Source organism: Triturus cristatus, chromosome 10 (genome assembly GCF_964204655.1).
Source record: "Triturus cristatus chromosome 10, aTriCri1.1, whole genome shotgun sequence".
NCBI lineage: Eukaryota > Metazoa > Chordata > Amphibia > Caudata > Salamandridae > Triturus > Triturus cristatus.
The window spans coordinates 1,200,207,587-1,200,228,624 of NC_140593.1; positions in this window are offsets into that span (position 1 = coordinate 1,200,207,587).

Sequence of the window (21,038 nt, forward strand, 5' to 3'; positions counted from 1 at the left end):
GTTTGTTTGGGTCTTTTATTTTGTAACCGCTCGCTGTTGTTTTGGGTTATTTTGGTAGAATCCAGGTCGCGGTCGGGAGCTGTTTCGCGTTTGAGAAGGTAAGAGTTATTTTCTTTATTAGTACATAGTTGTAAGTGTTTTGTGGAAGTAGTAATGTTGTAATAAGTGTGTATGGATTGATGTTTTAGAAGTTAGGGTGTTAGTAATAGTTTGTATACGGTTTTATAATTTACGTTGTGTTCCGTGTTTGTGGCTTTGTTAGTCTTTTGTTATTTAGGTGTGTTAAAGTTTTATAGTGTTTGAATAATGTTTGTAGTGATGTTTTTAGGTGTATTATGTATGTTTGTGTGTGGGTGGGAATGTTTGTTTCTCTTTTGTACGTTTTACGGAGAAGATATTTTCGTCTCTTTCAAACAGTTTTTTTTTTAAGGAAGTGTGTATTAGTTGTGTTTACTAATATTTTTTTAACACTTCCTTTATTGTTCGGGTTTCCAGGAGCGGTTATTTACCTTTTTTATATTATTCGGGATTTTTATGGTTAATGGATTGTCGTTTTTTGGCGTAGACGTTTTTTTCGAAAAACAGTTGTATTTTTCCATTTTATTTGGATTCATTTTTGATACCTATGGATTTTGAACTACCTGGATTTATTTGGAAGGAATGTTATTATCCCATTGGAGCAACTACACAGGTAAGTTCATTTAAATATTTTAATTGTGGGTGGGCAAATCTTATATTGTTGTTGTGTACTTGGTTTGTTTAATTATGTTGTCTAAATATATGTAGATATCAATTATTTATATATTTTAGACCACATAATTAAATATGTGATATAATAAAGTGGTTTATTTATGTTGTGATAGTTGTTTTAGTAGAATTGTGGGTTAATATTTTGGAAAGGGTTTAGAAGAGAGTTTGAGCTATTATATTTAAGTACTCAAGTCCTCTTGTGGATGGGTATAGCTGTACCTGTTGTTGTAGGTAATTATACATTTGAGTAGTTTGTCTAGATTGTTTTGGTTTTAATTGTAGGACAGATTGTTGCATTCTTAATTCATGGAAACTTTGTTCCTTTTGTATGGCAATTAGGAGTTTTTGTAGTGTTGGAGTTGTTCTCCCAGTAGAAGTTAGGAATGCATTATGCCAGCCCTCGACGGCGTTGTTAGTTTTGGCTTGTTGGTTGAGTGTACTTACATATACATTCCACCAAGGTATTTGGAACTTGGGCTGACGTCTATGGCCTGATCTGTGTAGTCTCCCCACCCAGGTATCCTCAAAATAATCTAAGAGGGGAGATAACTTTACTTCATTTTGTTTGTAGAATGGACTTTCTAATAAAAGATTGTAATGTCTTGCTACATCTGTGGTTGGTACATAAGCTAGGGCTGTTAGAAGTTTTATTTGATGTGCAAAAGTTATGTTTGTGGCATATTCTACACTTAGTGAAGATTTTTGTAAATGTCTCCATATACATTGATTTAGATGGAAGTAACATCCTTGGATAGCTGTATGGGGGTACAGTTTTAGAATGCAATTTATCATGGCTTGCTCAAAGTCTATGATAATTCTTTGAGGGTAAAAATCATTTGATTCTTGTTTTAGTTTTCCTAGCATTTCATTATATGTTGTGTTTTGTTTGTTAGGTAATAGTGCATAAATTAAAGGTATGGAAGTGTTGTGATATTGACCGTGTATTGTGTAAAGCTGGTAGAATGGTTTTGGGCATATTGTAAAGGTGCCATCCATCATCCATGTTTGGCATTGTTGGAGTTTAGTTATATTGTTTGCAGTAGCAAACATTATGATTCTTTTTTCTGTACTTTTGTTATCAAAAAAAAGAAAAGGTTCATTACTGTGGGTGATAGTTAATTCTGGTGGAATGATGATATCTTGAAAAGTTTTAGGGGATGGTATAGTTGTCGTGGTTGATTTTTTGGTCCTAGCAATTGTTCTTTTTATAGAAGCAATTGATGGTAATTGGCCTCTTCTTTCTTTGGGCACTCTATAGGTAATAGTTCTTTTAGGATTACACTTGTAGCAGTTTGTGAACCAGTGCTTAATTCTTTTATATTTTCAAGGGTTGATCTGACTTCTATTTCAGAGAGATTGGGTGGATGGTTATGCTCTCTTGTATATAGTACAGTTCTTTCTCTTGTTGTTGCTCGTCCGTAGCATTTGTTAGAATAATATTTCGAACACTTCCAGTTCACTTTTCGGTCCGTCTGCTTTTCTTGGGTGTATGTGTAACCCATGTAACACAATAGGAATTTTCCTTTCTGCGATGTTATAAATTGGGCTTCTTCTGTCATCGTGATGTGTTAAAAAGCTGGAAAAAATGTATATGAAAATATATGGAATAGTACTTTATATATTTCTATTAAAATAGGAAACAACAAACTTTTTTATATATACTTACCAAGTGTTTTTGGTTGTATTTGAATGAAGATGTTCTTTGTAGACAAAATGCTGTTTAGTTGATGTAGTCTCTGAAAGTTAAAGAACATATATTATTTTGGTTGGTTTAGTTTTTTTAAGTGGGGTGGTATTGCTGTTTGGTATAGACTATATTTTTTTTGTTGAAACGTTTTTTATTGTTTTCCAAATCAACAACTCAATAAACATCCCCCAGCCTCCACCCGTCCAGGAAGTACCACACATTTATCATCAAGACCAATTATTCAGGAGAAGGAACAACCTTCCCACCCAGTCCTCTACCCCCCCCCCCCCACCCCATGTCAGTGTACCCCCCTCCCCTACCCGTCTTCCGATGTGCCCCTCCTCCGTAATAAATAAGATCCAGGAGGCCAACCTCTCCCTAAGCAAACGGAGCCTTCCCTCATGCCTAGTGGTATAGACTATAGGTGTTAATTTATACAGGTTTTTAAAAACTTAAAAAAGAGAACATGGATTTGTTTAGGGGTTTAGGATGTTTTGGGGTTTGAGTAGATTTAATTAATATTTTAGAAAGTATTTTGATAGTATACTTACTTTTTTAGTGAGTCCTTTCTGGCAATGTTCAATATTTTCTTTAGCTGTTTTGAGTAATATCTGTAGTTGAAATATAAAGAGATGGAATATATAAGTTAGTTATTTATTTGAGTAAAGATAAATTAGTGTTTTAGTTTAATTTGGCAGTTTAGTTAGAAAAGATAATTTACTTACGTTTTTAGAATAGTAGTAGGATGTAGGTTTCTTCTGTTTAGCAGAGTTTCTTCTTCGTTCAATGCTTTGGTTTAAGGCACAGTAGAAGACTTGTTTTAATTGGTTTATATAGTGGTTTTAAATTGGTTCTTGAATGTTATTGGTTGTTTTCTGTATGTGGCCTTTCTATTGGATGTTTTGAATTTTTTTTAGTTAATTGGTTTCCTTTTATGGAAAATGCTAAGTAAGAGTATATTTAGTTTTAAAGGAGGAATTTAAATAATTATATAGAAAAAGATTGTTTATAATGTGTTTTAATTTTTTAAAATGTGTTCGAAATGCCTATGTGATAATTATTTCAGTGTGTTTTTTATTATGTTGTTAAATATTTTTATCGTTATAAATGTTATGTTTATGTTTAAGTAGAATATAATTGGAAAATGTATGTTTTCGGAAAATATTGTATTTATGTTGTTTACAGTATTGGTTTTATTAGTATTAGAATTGTCGATATATTTAAAAAAAACGATATTATTGATGTCGATATTGTGGTTATCGATATTTGTTACATGTGTTATATTTATTTATTTATGTCGATATTTAGTATTGCGATATTGATGTGCGCGATATTTGTGTGATCGATATAAATGTATTACGATATTGTAGTGTCGATATTAGTGTAGTTTTTTAATTAAGTATACAATGTCGATAATTTTGATGTCGATATTTTTTAAGCGATATTTGTGTACTTCGATAATGTGTCTTTCGATAATATGTCAGAGATCCATATTGCAGATACACACATAACCACAACACGAATATATCAAAATCAAACAAGAGAGATCACACACCCACCACTCATCATACATACACATGTGAGCATCTTGCACAGCACACATACGCATGAATACATAATGCAAACCAATAAATTATCATGACATTAATAGTAATAAACCCGTTACTGAATAACACACATCATATGGAGCGAGCACATAAAAACCACAGACATACACAGATCAAAACAGTTGGCCCCTCTGGCCCCTGTAGATCAGACACCTATGTGCATCACCCATCTGTCATACATACCCAATCATACATCGTAAGGGGTCCACAGACACACACATGCTAATATCCTTTCTGGAGAGTCCGTCACATAGATGCCAAGGCCGATGAATGCCACTGTGTGAGGCGTGTTTACAGTGGGGCTGGCTCACAGCATCACTTAAACGATCAATGCAGCTTGGGTTACACTGCCTGGCTCCTTAGTAACCATGGAGGTCTAACTGCATTGTCAGTGTGCCATATAACCTATGCCATTAAAACCTCTCGCTTTGTTCTGCTCTGCTTACACCTCCCCGTTTCACCCCGCCACAAATAAAGCCTTGACAAAGCCACATAACTTTTGGATATACGAGATCTTTTTGGCTTTGTCAATGTGGTGACTGCTGCTGTCAAACTTGGACGAAAGTAAAGGGAAACAAGGGCGATCGGTGCTTATGCTATATAAATAAAAACATGCCTATAAAAAGAATGTGCCTGGATCAACTCTGCAATGCAAATTTAAACATGTCTGCACTTTAGGAAATGTTTTAACTTTTTATGTGCTGCACGTGCAACACCACTTTTAAAAGTCCCCATCTGCCGCTGCCTTTCACGGTAGCCAATGGGAAGCCAGCGCAAAGGGCAAACGGAGAGCATTTGCAGGGGCCAATGGGAAAACCCACAGATACACTGCATGGAAGCACCGGCCTGCTGATAAGACCACGGGGATGTGAGTCCGTGCGCCCATTTGATAATTAAGCAGCCTTTCTTTTCATGTTCAGAGCACTCACCTGCAGCTGCTGCAGTGAGGATTAGCCGGGTTCCCACGCGCCACGTCCCCAGTACTAATTACTGCGTATTTACACACAAACATCTGTGAAGCCGCGCTTGGCTCTTGCTGAAGTCTTAGAAGGGAAAACGCATTCGCAACTTCTTAGCTGAAGGACTTCAAACGAAACAAACAAACGAGACGCTGCTGGCACAACAGAGAGAAAGATGCAAAGCTTAACTCTGAATCGCGAGAGGAAATGGATCCCGTGGACGAAGCAGCCGAGCTCACCAGGAAGGAATGGGAGTATATCAAGGGTGCGTTTGCATTCACGTAACCTTTACGCAAACACCGCCTCTGAGACCTTCAGATAACAAGTAGGAAGTGGGATAAGGGAGGGGGGTAGGCGGAGAGAGGCACGCAGGCTGGCAAATGGTGAGCGCTTTCGGAGCCGCTTTGATGTTCTCAGTGGCCGCGGGGCTCACTGGGAACATCAAAGCGGCCGTAAAAGTGAGCACGCAGGCTGACAAATGGTGCGCGCGCCCGGCGCACATGCACTGTAGCTGGTGGCCTGACAAAAGCCACTAGTCTGCACTTCCAAATCCCGCTTACTATAACTCTCGCCGGAGCAGAGCTAAAGCTCTGGCTCAGGCGAGACCTAAAAAGGCAGCAGGAGGCAAAATGTTCCACTTCATCAATGCTGGAATGCTCAACCTTGCACAATAAATATTTACTAATGTGAAAAGCCTTTACCAATCAGGCAAAAAGCAAAGGACCCACCAAATAACTATATAGGATGCCATTTGTAAGGGTTATTGCCCACTCCCTTTCTGAAAATCTGAGTAAGCACCCGATATATGCTCGGAGGGTTATGGAATGGCTAGAAAGAATGGTTTTCTCAGTCACAAGGAAATGAATTGCAGGAATTACTACAGCTGACATGGACCAAAAAGATAGACCGTGGCTTATATTTGACACATGATGGATATTGGTAAATGCACATCAATGATCCAGAAGTGCATTTGTGTGTTGCACATTCATTGTCCAGATGTGCATCTCCATTGCTGACTTTCATTGTATCCAACAATGCAACTTGAATTTAGGACAATGGTCTGTGTACTTGCCAAAACTAACGTCACATCTTTGACCATGCACTATTTCACTGACCTATCAACATGAGGCAGTAAAACTTAATGCCTGTTGGACCACAATAAGGTGGCACACTCTCAATGTGCCTACTACAGCCAGCCCTCTGAAGGAGGCAAAGGGGACCCAGAATACTCCAGATATCTCCCTGTAGGCACGTGCAGTCACTCATTGCATGCGCCAGCAAGGGGAGCGCTATGGTGTGTGTGTGTGTTGAGCTGTGTCCCTGTGCGCTCCCTATCTTTTCCTGCCTTTTCACCTGCCCCACTCTCCTGCACTCCCTTTTCCTGCTACCTGTACCAATCCCACCCCTGTTCACCGCCCCTGATCTCCTGCCCCTTCCAGACCTACTTAAAGGCAGACGCAGCGCAGACAAGTCATTCCTGCACCAACGGCAAGCCAGTCTACACCAGTCAGCGCCCTGGCCACACCCAAAGCCAGGCATCCAGCTTGTCTCTCCCACCACTGTGCCACAGCAACCCTCCATGCTCTCAACCCCAGACGTGGCTTGCTGTATTGCTGTTGCGCCACCACACACAACACAAATGGGTCATTCCCCTGTTCCACTTGCAAGTTCGCCGGCACTCTCCCACATTCACCTCTCACCACACCCGCTCCAACAGCACTCAACCCCCCCCCGCTCAATCCTCCCTATCTTGCATAAACCTCAACACCCACTTTCTGCTAAAACACGCAACCAAAATCTTGGACCAGCTTCACAACCAATCACTAGACCTGCTCTTCCTTATGAAAAACTGGTAGACCCATGTGTCAGCCCCAGAAATCGACAGGGCTATTCCTCCTAGCTAAATGATCACCTGACAGGACAGACCACACAAGTCTGGAGACAGAATCACCATTATTATCAAGCAACCCATCCGTTGCACCATTTTTTCAGACATACCCCTAGCAACATGGATCACCTATCCTTCAAGTTCCAAATCATTGCCAACATCACCCTGAGAGGTAAATTCATATACCTCACACCAGGACCACGTACCAACTTCCCAGGCTTCATGGCACCATGATACTCGACTCAAACACCTTCATCCTCCTCAGAGACCTACATTTTCACCTAGAAGACCACGCCGACACAAACACAACCTCCCTGCTCGAAGACCTAGCCAACGTCAGCCTCAGCCATTGTGTGGAAGGCCCACAAACACCAGAAAGACACCCACTGGACTGATTTTCACTACTTTCTGTAACATTACAGAAAACAAGCCCACTCTGATCACCTGGTCTGATAACACCCTTGTTTGCTTCAACATTCCCATCTTGCATCGTCACAAAGGCTACCAACACCAACTCTGCATGCTGAGCCTGGAACAAAGTCCCAGACGCATCATGGACATCTGAATTCCGTTAAGACAGACCTCCACACAACAACAGCCTCCCAACTCTGTTTCCTACTTCAACGAATAGACTACCTCTGCATTGATATCCTGGCTCCTCTGAAACTCAACAAAACCACAAGAACCAGACAGCAAGCCAGCAGGTATGTGAAAGAGCTCAGGATGATCAAGGTCCAAAGCAAACAGTTGGTGCCTGGATGAAGACTGACCCAGGACAACAAGGACAGGAACATCTTCAAATCTGCCCTCAGGTGCTACCACCAGCAGATTTGAGCCACTAAATATTCCACGCTCGCAGACCACATTGATGAGAGCGCCAACAACACTAAAGGAATCTATGCCATCGTAAAAGATTTCTCTTCCTCAGCAGCCAGTTCCACCGGCATTATGCCCTCACAGGTGTCTCACTTTTTCTGCAACAAGATAATCACCATCCACTACAGCTTTGAACCGCAACTGGACTCCTCAGGCCCTCCCAGTACTCATAAAAATCTCAATCAACACCCAAGAAACCACACTCACTGCCAGGCCCACCGTCAACACAAAAGAAACTTTGGCCATTGTACAGTCCATCCACTGCAAAGCCGCCTCATACCATGTCTTTATCAAAGCCTGGACAGCATCAGCTCAGCACTCACCCCAATACTGAACAACTCCATCACCACAGCCACCTACCCAGATGCTGGAAACATACTACAGAACTCCCCCTTCTCAAGAATCCCTCTGACGATCTGACAATTCTAGCCAAATACCGACTCATCTCCCCACTGTCACACAAGGCCAAAGTCCTGGAGAAGCTGATTGACAAGTGCCTGGCCACCCGCTCAATTAAAACCATCTCCTCAAGCCACTCAATCTGGATTTATGCCAAACCACAGCACAAAAACAGCCCTCATCACCGCAGCAGACAACATCCATATGATTACAGACAGAGGAGGCATCACCACCCTCATCCTCCTAGGCCTCTTAGTGGCTTTTGACACCGTCACCCAACCCTTCCTCAATGCCTGCACAAAGCCGGCATCCAAGGCCTGGCACTCCACTGGATATGCTCCTCACGAACTCAGTCAATCAGTTTGGCTGCATCTGCCTGGACGCCCACAACTTCACCTGCAGAGAACTTCAAGGCTCATCACTTAGCCCAACTCTCTTCAACACCAACATGACCTCGCTCGCCAGCATCATCCAAACCCATGGATTGAACATCTTGTCCACGACACTCAGCTGACACTTTCCCTCTCTGACAACACTCCTAACAGTCAGACCAAATTCGCCATCTGCATACAGAGGTCACAGAATGGATGAAATATAGGGCCCGCATATCCTACAATTTCACGCAACATAGAACAGCAAGGGAAGTTGCTACGCTGCACTCCATTGTGTGAAAGGAGAGCAGAACTGCACCACATTTACAAAGATATGGCACAGGTTTGCTCTCTCTTAGTACTAGCACATTTTTGGCTGCTTAGCACCACTGCACTCTTATGTCATGTCGCATGTGTGTCTGCATTGAGGTCAGGATTATTTTTGTGCAGAGAAGGATACCTTCCTACACAAATAAATATCCTTTGAGGCTATTTTCTCTTTGCATGTGAGCTGAAGAATGCAGGACACAAGCAACTCCTCAAGCACACCTTCAAAGCCTTAAATAACACGGGCCCAATATACCTCATCTTCCACAAACCCAGCAGACACCTCAGTTCAGCTGGTGTCTTACTGGCACAAAGCTCAGGCACACAAAGAACCAGAAAGGGCAATTGTGTCTTCTCCTATCTTGCTCCAAAAGCCTTGAACAACCTGCCCCTGCACATCACAGAGAAGCCACTTAAATTCTGGAATTCTGCCAGAAGCAGAAGATGTGGCTCTTTCAACTAGGCTACCTCTAAGCTAGGTCAAGAATGCTTATGCATCAGAACTAGAATACCCTTAGGGGTAATAGAGTCTATTAGAAATACACATACTGAACAAGTTACTTACCTTTGGTAATGCCTTACATAGTAGGGACTTTATCTAGCCTCTGATTCCTTATCTTAGAATTATCCCCAGGCAAGAGACTGAATACGGATTTTTTTTGTGATCAGTACCTCTGTGCACCAGTAGGTGGTGTTGTTCAGCTCCGCGCGGCGTCCATGTCCACGTCGGAAGTGGCATGCATTGTGCTGCCCATATAGGCACCACTCCACAGCGCTGACAAGTTTCTTTCTGTGACTTTCCATGCCAGGAGCACGGAGCCATGAAGAACACTGACCACTGATGTGGTAAACTAGGGCCCTGCATGGGGAACAGACATGTCCCTAAAATTTTCTTCGCAGAGCAGAAAGGATGGGTGGGTAGGAAAAGGAATTTGTGGATAGATAGAGTCTCTACCTAATAAGGCGTTACCAAAGGTAAGTAACTTGTTTATCTGATAGTGATTTTTAGCCACATATTCCCTACCTTAGAATAGATACCCAACAATACCTCCCCAGAGGAAGCCCGGCAAACAGATTCACACCACAAAGTGCTGGAGGACTGAACAAGCAAAGTGCCCCTCCTGACAGGTCAGACTATCCAGGCAGTAGTGCTTCATAAATATGTGTAGAGAAGCCCACATTGGTGCCTGGCAGGTATCGAGGACTGAAACTCCAAGAGCTCACGCAGTGGTCGCAGCCTTAGGAATGAGCATGCAAACCCCCATGGGGTTGTTTCTTGGCCAATACGTAGCAGGTCTTAATGCAGAGCATGATCCATCAGGAGATAGTCTGCTTCTGCACGGCTCTTCTCTTCTTCCTTTTGACATACGCCACGAAGAGTTGGTCGTCCACCCGAAACTCTGTTGCGGTCAAGGTAGAACAGCAACGCTTTTTCGGGGTCCAGTCGGTGAAGTCACTTCTCATCTTTAGAGGGATGTGGTGGAGCATAAACAGTAGGCAGGGAGGTAGACTAACCTACATGAAAAGGAGTAACAACTTTCGGCATAGACTCTAGTGCAAAGAACCAGCTTGGCTGAGGAGATGTTGGGGTATGGAGGCTTGGATGGCAACGCCTGAAGCCCACTGACCCTCCAGGCAGATATCATCACCACCAGGAAGCCGTCTTGAAGGTAAGGAGCCTGAGAGAACAGTTGTGCAAGATCTCAAATGGAGAGCACCTCTGAAACATATGTTAGGACTAGATTAAGGTCCCACTGAGGCATGATGAAGGGTGAATGAGGAAACATGTGCTGCAAACCCTTCAAGGTTCTCTGTTCAATAGTGGATTTGAAGAGGGATGGCTGATCAGGCAACCATAGAAAGGCTGAGATGGCCAGAGCAGATCCGGACAGGGCAAGGAAAAGGATAAAGAGAAAGACCTGAGAGAGGGGAGCAGAAATAGGGGCAATCTTTTTCTCTACACACCATGCCACAAACTTGCACCAACAGCAGGCGTATACCGTTTTCGTGGAGTGACAGCTGGCTGCCAAGATAAAATTACCGGCTTCGGCCGGAAGGAAAAAAGTTGTTATCTGTTACTGCTCTATCTCCACTCATGAAGACGGAGTGTTGACAAGTTTGGGTGGAGAACCCTCCCCCTCTGCTGTGACAGAAGACCCTCCCAAAGGGGCAGCCTGATGGGAGGATCGATGGACATGCTCAACAGCTCGGAATACCAAACTCTCCCAGCCCAATCCGGAGCCACAAGGATGACTTGGGTGAAGTTATTCCTGATCATCTTGAGAACTCTGAGCAGGAGTGGTATAGGGGAAAAGGCGTACAGGAGGCCTGAGCTCCACTTGAGACGAATAGCATCTCCGAGCGAGAGTTGCCTTGGAAACTTCTGTTAGAACTGCTGACATTGTGCGTTCTCAGCACAGATAAACAGATCTAATCAAGGATCTCCCGACTGCCGAAAGAGACCTTGCACCCCGTCCGGATGGAGATGCCATTCATGATCAGCTAGGCATCTGCGGCTGAGTTTGTCCGCACTGCTGTTCAGAGAGCACACCAGGTGTTGAACCACCAGGGATATGGCCTGACATTCCAGCCATGTCCCGAGATGCAGGTCTCATGACAAAGACTTCTCAACTCCACCCCACCCTGTTTGTTGCAGTACCACATGGCGGTGGTGTTGTCCATGAATACCTGTGCTACTCTCCAAGACCTGGACAATGTCAGAGGGATTCCCCTGATGCTGCACCCACTAGAAATGCAGGTCCCAGTGCAGAACCTGCATATTCCAGCCGTCATGTGTCACAAGCAGGATGCACCAGGCCATGAGTCCCAGCAGCCTCATAGTCAGTCTCACTGAAATCCAGGATAGAGGCTGAAACATTGGTATCATAGCCTGAATATCCTGGACTCTCCATTTGGGAGGATAGGGGCCAAACTGCAACTTGGCCAGAACAGCTCTAATGAAAGGGAGCATCTGAGAGAGAGTCGGATGAGACTAGGACACATTGATAGTGAACCTGAGTGAATGCAGGAGGTCCGCCATAGTCTGGAGGTAGGAGACGAAAGCCTGGACAAAGCACGCCATCAACAGCCAGTCGTCGATATAGGGCAAGACTGGCACCCCCGATCTCAGCAGATGAACTGCAACCACTGCCATCACCTTGGTGAACATTTGAGGGGAGCTGGTATGGCCAAAAGGGAGCACTGCAAACTCAAAGTGCTCGTGGCCCACAGTGAACCGCAGGTAATGCCTGTGGACATGCAGGTAGCGAATGAGGAAATATGCCTACTACAAGTCCAACGCTACCATTCAGTCTCCCAGGGCCAGGGCAGACAAGACTTGAATGAGAAAATGAGAGGATAGGATAGGAAGAAGGCCTCGTCCTTCTTGGGCACCAGAAAGTAGCAGGAATAGCAACCATACCCTACTTCTGGTATTGGCACCCTTTCTACGGCTCCCTTGGCCAAAAGAGCAGTTAATTCCTGGTGGTGCAAGATAAGATGGTTCTCTGTCAGCGTGTTGCAAGCAGGTGGCATGGGTAGAGGGATAGTCATGAAGGGGGGGAAGTTGCGTCTTCAGACAATTTGGAGAACCCATTGGTCTGATGTTTTAGACCTTAAGTAGGGCAGGTGGTGGCATATCCTGCCTTCCGCTAGCTGTCCATGATGGTAAGAGGGCAAACTAAAGGGGTTTGGAGGCTGCGGCTACCAGGGGTGGTGGACTGGCTGCCCGACCCAAGGGATCTGTGGCTACTGTGTTCTCAGCCATGTGAAGCCTGGGAAGCTTGAGCGCTGTGGTGGCTGGTTGGGTAAAGAATGGCTGGAAGCACCTTCCATTGCCACCAAAGGAGCAAAGGTGGATTGGGGTTGGTGAGGGGCCATGGAAAGGCTCAAATATCTGGCTATAGCTCTGCTGTCCGTGAAGCGCTCCAGCAATGAGTTCACCTTGTCTCCAAAGTGACGAGAGCCATCAAAGGGCATGTCCATAAGCAATGCTTGGACATCCCCTGAAAAGCGAGTCGCTGTCAGCCAGGCTTGGCGCCGTAAGGCCACTGTTGATAAAGCTGCTCTGCCTAGCGAGTATCCAGTCCACATCTGATGGTGAACTTAGCTGCATCTCTCCTGTCAGCAACAGCTTGGGCAAGTATGTCTCAGTCCTCCTCCAGAATCATGGGCAGCACCTGTGCAACCAAATCCCATAGAGCAAGTGGTACAGGCCCAAAAGGCATGCAGTGTTCACGGACCGCAATGCCAGGCTGGTAGAAGAAAACATTTTCTGTAAAGCTTCTTGGATTGCCTATCAGTGAGGCAGTAGGAAATGTGACAGGATTTACATGGAAAGGAAAGGCTTGGATGACCAATCTCTCCAGGTTAGGGCCTTGCATGAGGAACTGGGTGTCCCCTGGGGCGGAGTGTGTGAGAAAGTGGGTTTCTGTTGCAGTAACCCCCCCCCCTTTTTTTGTTGCCAGACTACTGATGCTCTTTGACTTGATGTGCTCTGGGGCCATGCCAATCAGGACCCCAGGGCCTGTGTTCTTTCCCCAAAACAAAACCCAATTGGCATCTCTGGCCACATGTCAGCCCCTGGTAAATGGTACCATAGGTACCCAGGGCACTGTGACCAGAGAAGGTCCCTAAGGATTGCGCACTTATTGTGCCACCCTTAGTGGCCCTGTACCCTGATACACACACACTACCTTTGCAGACTGGGTGTCTAGGTGCAGAACCCATCAAAGAGTCGACATGGCACACATCCCTGTGTGCCATGCCCACAAACCACTGCCCTGGCATACATGAGTCACCCCTCTAGCTGGGTGCCCTATGCCAGTGGTGAGGGTACAGGTGCATGCGCCCTTTACCCCTACAGTACCCAGGTCCATTCCTGAGCCCTGTAAGTGCAGTGCTTCCATTAAGAGTATATGGTGCTGGGAGGTTGCCATTACGAACTCCATAGCACCATAATGGCTACACTGAAGACTGGGAAGTTTGGTATCAAACTTCTCAGACCATTAAACCCACACTGATGCCAGTGTGGGATTTAATGTAGAATGCACCACAGAGGGCATCTTAGAGATGCCCCCTGAAAAACGACCAACTACCAGTGACCTGACTGAGTGGCTGCGCAGGCTGCCACCACCAGACATGTTTCTGGACCCCTGGGTCGAGAGCCTGCTGCTCTCTGGGGTCTGAAACTATGCACATCCTGGGACAAGATGCCAAGCCTCCTCCCCCAGGATGGGCAGGGTTCACGAAGGAGAAGCTTCAAAGGCATGCCGCCTTTGTGAGCCTCTTCAGACCATTTGCTGCTTTCAGCAACTGGTCCCCACTGGTTCTACCCCCCACTTTGGGCGGGAGAACCAGCGGGAAAAACAAGTGAGGAAGCGAGGTGTGCCCACCTCTGCCAACTCCACCCCTAAGGTGGGGTAGCCTAGGTGAAGCACAACCTCGATTCCCCACCATCTTGAGGATGGGGGGACCCAGCCAACCACTGGAGAGTGGCAGAATAGGGGGTGTACCCACCCCAGGGAAGGGACCCATTGATCCCTGCCCTTTACCTACCTTTAACACCCCTAAATGTACTATTTAGGGGCACCCTGAACCTTCCTTCCTCAGATTCCTGCAACCTAAGAAGAAAAAGGATGAAAGACGACGCCCAGCAGAGGAGACTGTAGAGAACAACTGACTTGGCCCCAGCCCTACCGGCCCGTCTGCAGTTTCCAGAGATCCTGCGCCAAAAATCTTCTTGTCCTGCAGCTAGTGACCTCCAGAACCCCTGGGAGGACTGACTGCCTTCAACAAAGACTGGATCTCCTGTGAACAGCAGCCCTGTTCAAAAGAAACTCCGAAAACAGACTCTGAGCCTGCTGAGAATAAAGAAACCCGACGCCTGTAACTACCACTGCACCCGTCGCCAACGGCCCGCGTTCGAGTGGCACCACTGGTCCCAGCGAGGTCCCCCAGCGCTCCAGAGTCCGAGTCCACCGTGGGTTGACCCTTCCAGGGCTCCCCGACATCACCTTCAGCCTCTGCATAGAGACCCCCCCCCCAACCGAGAGTGGCCGGCTAAGGTGAAATCCGACCTCAAAAGTCACCCCTGCATCCAGCTGCCCTGCGCCCTGGAGAAAAGAACCCGAGGTGCACCTACGTCCCTGAGCCCGCCAACTTACCTGCCCAGCTGTTGGTTCCTCCCGGAAGTCTTCCTGGACCGAGCCTGCAGCTGAAAACCAAAACCGAAAATCTCCATTGAAATCAACAAGGCACCCGACCTCAAAACAGCACCCTGCACCCGGCTGCCCCGGCGCCGCTGAGGGTGCCCCTTTGGTGCTAACTTGGTCCCCAACTTGCCCTGAGCTTAACCCTAGGAGCTTTGCTCCCACAACCCCGTGGCCTGCTTGCCAGCCGCCACCAACCGGAGCCCCCCCTATCCTCCATAGGATAACATTGGGCCTCAACACTCTGCACCCGGCTGCCCTAGTGCCACTGGGGGTGCAACAACAGTGCATCACTGACCCTGGGAGACCCCTGAGTCTAACCCCAGAACCTTAACTCAAAAGACCGATTACTTACCTTGAGACGGATAACTCACTTTTCCTCATAGTATAACATTGACAGTTTTTCTCCCAAAAATTGTGAAAACAAAGAATATTCCTTGAAAATCGCACAAATAACCTAACCGAATTTTCTCAACTGTTTGCAGGAAAGGTCCCAGTGCTGAACCCAGGTGTCCAGCACTGAGTAAGAAAAGTAACTAAAAAGTAACTTACCTGTGAATTGAATTTCCTTCCATAGGATAACATTGGGGGTTCTTTGTGAAAAAATTTGTGTCATTTTTTGGAAATCCAAGAATATTCTTTAAAAATCGTACAAACTACAAAAACGTAATTACTTACCTGTTTTCAGTTGATGTCCCAGTGCTGAATCTAGGAGTCCAGCACTGGATTATAAAAGTAACGCAAAAGTGACTTACCTGCAAAGTGAATTTCCTCCTATAGGATAACATTGGTGATTCTATGTGACAAAGTTTCTGTCAACTTTTGAAATGCAATAATATTCTTTAAAAATCGTACCTTTAACCAAAACGCATTTACTCACCTGTTTTCAGGAAATGTCCCAGGGCTGAATCTAGGATCCAGTCCTGTGGTTAGAAAAGTAATCTGAAAAGTAATGAACTGCATTTTACTTAAAAAGCCCATTCAATTGAATGTACTATACCTGCAATGTGTTGCAAACTGCTTTCTTAAACCTGTAACCAAAACCAGTACAAGTTACACTGCAATTCTGAACTGTGTTCATACAAGTCAATTACTAATGCAAAGTATTTATATGCTTACCTGTACCAGGCTTGCTTGGTTCTAGAAACAAGAAAACAGTATATTTTTTCATACAAAACAATTGGCCTAGAGTTCAGTTCTTGAGTGTGTGAGACCATTTGCTGACTGAGTGTGTACATCAAATGCTTAACACTGTCCTCTGATACTGCCTTACTGCTCGACCAAGCTACCACTTTAGAGAGTAAGGTTCTATCTAACTTTAACCTCTGCCAAACCTCTGGAGACTCTTGGACTCTATAAACACTGTACCTCCCTTTGGTGCAGTATATATGGAGCCAGTTTCTTGCAGAGTGGTGGTGTGGGCATTTGTCATGTTCACAGGAGATGCTGTGCTGGCTTTGGATTAAGTCCCAAGCAGCAAATTCGTGACAGGTTCATTAAATTGGAGAAGCGGTTCTGAGGGGGTCATTCCTGGCTAAAGCACTTCTGTCAAGACGTTACTCTTGACTGCCACTGAAGGTTGACTATAGTCCAGGATGTCGGCCACCCTTCTCACCACCATAGCAAATGACGCTCCCTCCTCTGTAGCCATGGTAGAAAGCATGCCAGTATCTGGGGAAGTGCCCAGTCCACTGGCCTCTGCCAAGTCCTCACACCAGTCCATGGTAGAATCTAGGGACTAGTATTCTACAGGGTCAAGTGACCTTTCCCAAACCTCCCCAAGTCCTAACCCATAGGAATAGGGCTCAGGCTCCAGACTGGGAGACATGGCTCCAGTTCTCAGCGGATATCAGAATAGGGATAGTGCCGCCAGGGGGCGCCGGCAGTGTTGCTATTGGGACTGGTCATTGAAGGTTGAGATGGTATACCAGCCTGGATCCATCTGTGGATCAAAGGGGCCTGACTGGTGCCAGGCGCGGACCCACCGGTGGAGCACCAGTAAAGGCCCCTCCCAATCCCATGGAGCCTGAACGCGCGCCGGTGGGGATGCGCCACCCAAATATGAGGTGCATGGCCTCATAAAACACTTGAAGTTGGTTACCCCGGATCCCAGAAACTCGGGGAGGCGCGGAGCTGGCCCAGGTGCAGGTTCAACTGTGAAGCCAGGCCTCAATTGATGATGCTTTCTTGTCTCATTTGAAGACTGCTCCGGACAGGGCGAAGTCGAAGACATCTTCAACTTCTTGTTCTTTTTCTTGTGGGACTTTCCCAAAATCCCAGACGACTTTGAGGGCGGCCGTTCCCAGGACCTTCCTCTCGACTGGAATCGAGACTGTTGCGACATCACACGTCGAGCGGCAAGGAGCTTGTCGGACTGTTCCATCAAGGCCTTGAGGTGCATGGGATGGCAATCAGTGCAGGCTTCACGTCGTAGCCACGCTCTAGGCACCAGAGGCAAAAAGGATGTGGGTCCGTCACCGACATCTGTCGATAACAGATGGCACAGGGCTTGAAGCTGGCCTTCCTAGAGGACATCCCTGCCACACCAGGAAAAGATCTCTCAAAAAAGACTTTGACTAGACTCTTAGATGGGCCCCTAACCTCGAAAGTAATATCACTTACGTATAAGAAACTGTGTAATAATCTCCCGGATAATTTTTTGAGACTCAGGGAAAAATGGCAGGATGATCTGGGGTTGATGGATGACGAGGACTGGCAGGAGGCCCTTATGTCCCCTCGAGAGGCAGTCATCACACAAAAATTTAGATTGATTCAGTTCAGGATACTGCATCGATCATACATGACAGGACAGACACTAGCAAAAATAGGTTCCAGATCGGATGATCTTTGCTTGCGGGGGTGTGGCCAGAGGGCCACATTCTACCATATCCTCTGGAGCTGCCCGGGGGTACGTGTCATATGGGAGGGGGCCTCGGGGCATATGCAGACAGCACTCCATAAAGAACTTGTTTTGACGCCGGAATTGGGCTTATTGAATATATGGAAGGCAACGGACCTAACGGAAGCGGAGAAACAATTCACGACGCTAGGATACACATTAGATAAACGGGAGATTGCTAGGAGGTGGGGGGGAGGTAATGCACCACGGCCCCATGTATGGATGACGGAGCTAGATAGATGCATGCTGGCGGAAACTGAGGTTTTTGTAACTAGGGGATGCCCAAAAAAATGGGATCGGAAGTGGGAAAAATTGAACAAATATCGAGGGGAACCTGTAGTATCCCCTATGGTGGAATTGGAAATGTGTCAACAGAAAGAAAGAGCAGTTTGTATGTAATGTATACTTTGTTTAATGATTCGTTAGATACGAAAGTGGTGTCAGACAAGAAAATGTCGTCAGTCTACAGTGTATAATAATGTTGTTAAACCAATAAACAAATTTAAACAAAAAAAAAAAAATACTTTGACAAAAGTCGAAAAAAGGTCAGTCAAAAATTGACTGGGGTAGCTCTCTTCAGATATACAATGACTGGCAGGGAAAGAAAATAATTAACGCCAGCGTGAAAGGGTGGCGCCAATATGGGCACCGCACATGTCACTTCCGACAAGGATGACTCCATCGACGCTATGCGGAGCCGAATGACACCACCTCCTGCCGCACAGGGATAGTACTCACACAAAAATTCCAGATCCAGTCTGACCACAGGGTATGGTTCTAAGTCATGGAATCTGCGGCTAGAAGTTTCTGTCAGATATCACATAGCATGTGAGAGAACCTACAGTTTGATTGGCGACGGCTGTGATGTTGCAGACATATCCATTAAGGAGTAGGCTGCTACCTTGTTTTGTGCCTTACCTTATTTGCAATATTCTTTTGTGCCGTGAGGTTTTTTTCATGTATGTTTCACTTACAAGAAATCTTTTGTGTGTTTTGTACATGGTTCTATACTTGTTCTCGTGTTATTATTGAGAACTCTCTGGCTGGTGTTTGAAGTTGGTGGTTCTGTTAGTAAAACATTTGCATGTGTTTCTTTCAAGTGTGGGGATGTGCACTCTTAAAATTGTTATTTGTCATTTAAAATGAGCTATCCATGATGTACGCCCTTGTCGTCATGTATCCAGGGGGGACCCTTGGTTCCGTTCTCGACACCTGCTCTTCCGCGGTTAGATGTTTGTTCTTTTTACATGTATAAAATCAACGAATAACGTCAAAAGTGAACTCTCCATATGTGACTCTGTCAGCCCTGTCTGCACAGCGAACACTCCCCATCCTCGGCCGCTATTCTTGGTGTCTTCTGCACATACAGTGGCCTTGGCTTTCAGCCAGCTATACATGCTGTGTACGTTGCTTTCCATAAGTGGAGAGGCCAGCATGCTGAATAAGCAGAGGGTCGCTTATATAAGCAGGACAGTGTGTCCACTCCATGTCCGCTTGTGGTAAGTGAACTCTGGAGTGTGTGTTGTCATTTATAGTGTTATTGGTGCATGCGTGTGTCGCTCGTGGGCTGTGTGTACTTCCGTATTTTTGTATTATCAGTGACAAAAAAACTCAAAATTCTGCTCTGATGTGTATTTGTTTTGGTTGATCGAGATGTATTTAAAACCTTGTAAAACGCTAAAGGGATTATTTTCTGGGATATGAGCAGTGGGCGTATGGCTCATGGATTTTGCTCCCTAACATATACACGACAAACTCTCAACAACGACATTAGGAAAGAGGCGCTATCTAAAGAGTCTCTTCCTTTCCAGGGTCCCGGGCACCGCTGGATCTTCCTGGGCAGCCTTGCGAGGTAAGGGCCGGGTTTCTTCATGGCGGCTTTCACTGGCGCTGCAGGGCTCCTGTTTATCATGTGGGACGAGAGACCTAATGATTATCAGCGAATTATTGCAAACACTAACAGACGCGTGAATACAGCTCGAAGGTGAATGACACAAGCCTGATGGTGACACACCACCGCCAGTGACACACCACCGCCAGTGACACACCACCGCCAGTAGCACAACCTGAGGGGCGCGGCCCTGTGCATGAGGTGCTTGCTGCTACACAGAAGTACAGTCACAACTCTGTGATAGCTAGCTCTAGTCACCCAGCTCAGTCACAACTCTGTGATAGCTAGCTCTAGTCACCCAGCTCAGTCACACCTCTGTGATAGCTAGCTCTAGCCACCCAGCTCAGTCACAACTCTGTGATAGCTAGCTCTAGTCACCCAGCTCCTACACAGAAGTACAGTCACAACTCTGTGATAGCTAGCTCTACTCACACAGCTCAGTCACACCTCTGTGATAGCTAGCTTTACTCACACAGCTCAGTCACACCTCTGTGATAGCTAGCTCTAGTCACACAGCTCAGTCACAACTCTGTGATAGCTAGCTCTAGTCACCCAGCTCAGTCACACCTCTGTGATAGCTAGCTCTAGGCACCCAGCTCAGTCACACCTCTGTGATAGCTAGCTCTAGTCACACAGCTCAGTCACAACTCTGTGATAGCTAGCTCTAGTCACCCAGCTCAGTCACACCTCTGTGATAGCTATCTCTAGGCACCCAGCTCAGTCACACCTCTGTGATAGCTATCTCTAGTCACACAGCTCAGTCACAACTCTGTGATAGCTAGCTCTAGTCACCCAGCTCAGTCACACCTCTGTGATAGCTAGCTCTAGTCACACAGCTCAGTCACAACTCTGTGATAGCTAGCTCTAGCCACCCAGCTCAGTCACAACTCTGTGATAGCTAGTTCTAGTCACCCAGCTCAGTCACACCTCTGTGATAGCTAGCTCTAGTCACCCAGCTCCTACACAGAAATACAGTCACAACTCTGTGATAGCTAGCTCTAGCCACCCAGCTCAGTCACAACTCTGTGATAGCTAGCTCTAGTCACCCAGCTCCTACACAGAAATACAGTCACAACTCTGTGATAGCTAGCTCTAGTCACCCAGCTCAGTCACACCTCTGTGATAGCTAGCTCTAGCCACCCAGTTTAGTCACAACTCTGTGATAGCTAGCTCTA